A 4,272-nucleotide genomic window follows, 5' to 3' on the forward strand; every position below is an offset into this window, starting at 1 on the left:
ATTTAATTCTATTTACTTAAAATATGTTTTTAAATGTTGACAAATTCAGACAAATTGAAATCATGTAATTTCTCATCATAATGCAATAAAAGTTAAAAAAATAGATTTCATTTATGAAAAAAAGCACAAAAAAAATAAATCTCAAACTAGCCTTCAGTAGTCAGATGAAATGCTGGCTTTATTGGTCATTTGAAGCTCAATGCTGGGTTTTAAACCCATCTAGAGGCATTTTACCAAAGCAAAGCTCAATCAGATGGAAATCTCCAACGTGCCAAAGCCTTGTTGAAGCTGACAGGAAAGGAGGCAGATGATGGAGGCTGGCATCAGAGAGAGCACTGTATGTGTTTTCCTGTTTTGTCCTCTCCGTGCATGCACAAGAAGGCTGCCTGGGCCAGGAGCAACAGAGTTAGATGTCAAGCCCAAGCCTGCCTGCCTAGGCCCATGCCAAAGCCAGTGGGCATCCAGGGAGGCTGCCTCTTCCCACCCCTGAGCAGAGAAGTACAGTTTACAGGGCTAGCTGGAGTTGTGTCTCTGCAGGAAGGTCGGCTGCTGGCTTCCACCTGGAGAGCCAAGGAGCACTGTCCTCCCAGGAACCCTGCGATGAAGGGCAGTAGCTTCTAGCCCTGCCAAGACTTTTAAGTTACATATAGTGATGTGTGAGCACTTGAGCTCTGTGGGTGTGAGAAATGACCGTTGCTTGGCCAGCCTAGGGAGCCAGTGTGAAGAAAATAGGCACAGGGTGCTGCGATTGGACAGTCCGTAAAGTGCTTTTACTGTTGACAGCTGACCTCCCCCACCTTCTTAGCAGAAGACCATGAGACCCTCTCCCCAGCTTCTCAGGATAGAGCTAATCCACTAAAGTTGGCATCTGAAGGAGCTGATGTGTACTGCAGCATAAAGACCAGGACCATCTAAGAAACGGCTCACCACAGAAACAAACCTGAGCCAGGTTTACAAAGCAGCTGCTTAAGTGCTTAAGTACTTGCCACACAAGTGTGAGGATAGCAGTTAGGATCCCCCAAGACTCCTATGAACATCAGGTGTGTGTGGTGGGCTGCCTGCCATCCTAGCTGGCAGGAGGAGCCAGACACAGGGAAGCCCTGAAATAAGCTGACTGGCCAGTATCGCCAAAAGAGTGCACTCTTTGGGTTAAGAAAGAGGCCCTGCCTCCATATATAAGATGGAGAGCAATGAAGGAAGGTGCCTGAATTAACCTACACACATGCACACGTGCGCACACACACACACACACACACATACACACACACACACACACACACACATGCACACCACACACAAACGCACATTCCAGAAAAACAAACAGGCTTTGTTGAACACCTTAGAAGGCAGTGAACATTCGTGTTTCCGATGGTTGACTTTTGTTTGCGAAGGCTGAAGAATCCACGTTAGTGGTCTTCAATCTTGCTGAATATTAAAATCATTGAAAATATATTTTAAGACACCCCCCCTTTTCCAGACAGGGTCTGTGTATCTCAGTATAATCTCAAACTCACTACTAAGCCAGAGATGACCTTGAACTTCTGAACCTCTTTGTTAGCATTCATTCTAGGCTCTGCCCCACAGTTACCTGGCAACAGCCAGTTATGCCTGGCTTACTCTAAAGGAGCTGTTCGCCTCCTCCTATCTCTCTTATTCTCTTACTCACTCTCTGTCCCTTCTCCTTCTCTCCTCCTCCCCTCCCCCCACTACGTGTTCCTGGCCAGCCTCTCCTCTTCCCCCAACTTCTCTCTCTCTTTCTCTATCTCTATCCCCTTCTCAACTCCCCTTCCCATGCCCTAAATAAACTCTATTACCTCAGGGGGAAGGGATGCCTCAGCATGGGCCTGCTGAGGGACCCCCCCTACCACCTCACCCTACCTTGCTCTATCAAACATATCCTTGGCTCTTTTTCCTTTCTATAGGACACAGCACCCTTCACCTGTGGAATGCTGGGACTGTATGTGTCTGTGACCATGCCTGGTGTGCACAGCCCTAGGGATCAAATGTAGGACATCGTGTGTGCTAGGTAAGTGCTCTACAAATTCGCTGCTCTCTGGAGCTTTTGAAAATGCAGGTAAAGTTCTGAGGCTCTGAAGATTGCCTGGGTTGGACTGGCCTTCCCCCTGTGGACTGTGAGGGTGCCTGCTCACAGGTGGCCAGGGGCTCCGGTTGTTCTCATCGGTTTAGAAGGAGCCCCCGCTAGGCTTTGAACGTGGACTGAGTGTCTCTCAGAAGCTGGGGAACTAGAAGCTGGGCACACGAGTGCCGCAGGAAGGAATTGCTGCTGCTGTACGAGAAAGGGCTTCTGAAAGAGTGGATTGTTATAAAGAGTCACCCCACACTTGTCCACTTATGTATAGGATCAGGGTGGATTATTATAAAGAGTCACCCCACTCTTGTCCACTTATGTACAGGATCAGAGTGGATTGTTATAAAGAGTCACCCCACATTTGTCCACTTATGTACAGGATCAGGGCCCTTTTCATTTCTTTGCCTTGTGGGGGAGAGCTCACAGGGTTGGCACCACGTGCTCTTTGGGCCCTCCTGCTATCACAACTGTGAGCCAAACAACTCTCTTTATTTATAAAATGATCACCCAACTGTTTTATCACAGTAATATAAAACTAAAACAGTCTAAAGCCACACAAGTCACGCCAGGTACTATCTTCCTGTTTAAAAAGAGAATTACAGAAAAACACTGCCACCACCATAATTAATTTTGTAACTTGCTAAGTTTTTTTGAAAAACCTATCTGAGAAGATGCAGGTGCTTGATATTAAGAAATTCAAGCCTCAAGAACTGGAGAGACGGCTCAGGGGTTAAGAACTCTTCTTGCTCAATCATGGGAACCAAGGTCCTGATCTGGCACCCACGACCAGCTCAAAACCTCCTGTAACACACATCAGGGAATCTCTCACCCTCTTCTGGCTTCTTCTGGTCACACAGGTAGGTATTCGTGTATGTGCTCGCATGCGCATGTACACACAGACACACACACACACACACACACACACACACACACACAGACACACGCAAAGTCCAAGATGTTATGTATACATATACATACACAAATATATGAAAAAAAGGCCATGGATTTGAAAGAGAACAATGAGGGAAATCCATGGGAGGGTTGGGAGGGAAGAAAGGGAAGGAGGAAATGATGTAGTTATACTCTTAAAACATTTTAAAAAATTACAAAAAAAAAAATCCCCATTCAATCCTGTCTCCCCAAACTTTTTTAAATTATGGAAAAAAGAGAAAAACTGATATCTAAGGTACTGACTAGCTAAGCAAACCAACAAGCCCTAGTATCTCTTTCCACTGTAAATACAATTTATTTTTCTTGAGCTAGGGCTCTTCCTCAGGCCTGGCCAGGGACTTTGTTGTTGTGTTTGAGACAGGGTCTTGCTATCTAGCTCCAACTGTCCTCATAATGTGTGCCCAGCTAGTTTCAAACTCATAGCATCCTCCTGCCTCAGCCTCCTGAGTGCTGGGATTACACACTTGGGCACTGGTCCCAGTCTTTACTGGGGAGGAACTGAAGCACTGAGAGATGGTGGCTGCCTGCAGTGTGGAGCTTGTTCAGGGCAGAGCTGCAGAGCAGTCCACCCATCTTCTTACTACATTCTTCCTTCCCCTTGACCTTTGCTGGGTTTTAAGGCAGATAAAGGAGAAGTGATCTTTTCCTGGGACGCTGAGCAAAGTTACACACTATTACAAGATACTAAAAAAAAAAAAACAAAAAAACCTAAAAAAACAAACAAACAAACAAAAAAAACAAAACAACAACAACAAAAAAACACTATTGGCATTAGTGGAAATTATTCTTGGTTCTTGTTGCAAGAACTCTTGTGAGGTTCATTTTCCTATAAACAACAAAGATGTCAGGGCCGGGGGCTATATAATTCTCTGGTTAGCAGCTGGATCAGCCTTATGTCAGCCCTAGCCTTCATAAACTTTCCACTGCGTAGTGTGAGACAACTAGAAAGATCTTAGCCAGTTGCCTGGACTCCTGAAGGCATGGTCTCAGCCAGCACTCTTTGAATTAGTTTCTAGCACACTGCTTTCTATCTCAAGCTTTGGCTAACTTTAGAGGGCCCTGCAGTCATGTACATCTTGTCGGACAAGCTGCATCTCCCCTGCTGGTCTAGTCATGGGAATGATGTGGCATTGTCTATCAAGACAAGACTATGCCGCCAGGCGATGGTGGCGCATGCCTTTAATCCCAGCACTTGGGAGGCAGAGGCAGGCTGATTTCTGAGTTCGAGGCCA

This window comes from Mastomys coucha, unplaced genomic scaffold, assembly GCF_008632895.1.
Source record: "Mastomys coucha isolate ucsf_1 unplaced genomic scaffold, UCSF_Mcou_1 pScaffold7, whole genome shotgun sequence".
NCBI lineage: Eukaryota > Metazoa > Chordata > Mammalia > Rodentia > Muridae > Mastomys > Mastomys coucha.